Consider the following 457-nt stretch of genomic DNA (forward strand, 5'->3'; position numbering starts at 1 on the left):
TTATTTTATTAAGTCCAGGGAATATTTGGTTACTTAAACACTTATTACTTGTGGTGTTCTGATATTTTCCATCTCTGTGCTGCTTTTTTTTTTTTTTTTAATAATGAGGCAGGATCTTGCTATATAACCCAAGCTGGCCTTGAATTGATGGTGATCCTCCTGCCTCAGCCTCCCCTACTACTGGAACTATAGGCTTGCACCACCACCCCCAACTTCTATGCTGCTTTAACCCTGGCAAACTGTGCCCTTGTTCTAACATTCATTTTAACTATTTTAATGAGTCGTAACAACTCAGTTATCACTCCAAAATTCATCAACACTGCTGACAAACTAATGCTACCCAAACTGAGCTGTTGCAATAGTGTCAAATTTAGCAATTTGTCAATTTAGCAGCAGTGTCAAATTTAGCTGGGGGTGAGTCTAGGATTCCCTCACTGGAATTTGAGACAAGATAGTT

The sequence above is a fragment of the Fukomys damarensis genome, unplaced genomic scaffold, assembly GCF_012274545.1.
Source record: "Fukomys damarensis isolate Sample0158 unplaced genomic scaffold, DMR_v1.0_HiC HiC_scaffold_18, whole genome shotgun sequence".
Classification (NCBI taxonomy): domain Eukaryota; kingdom Metazoa; phylum Chordata; class Mammalia; order Rodentia; family Bathyergidae; genus Fukomys; species Fukomys damarensis.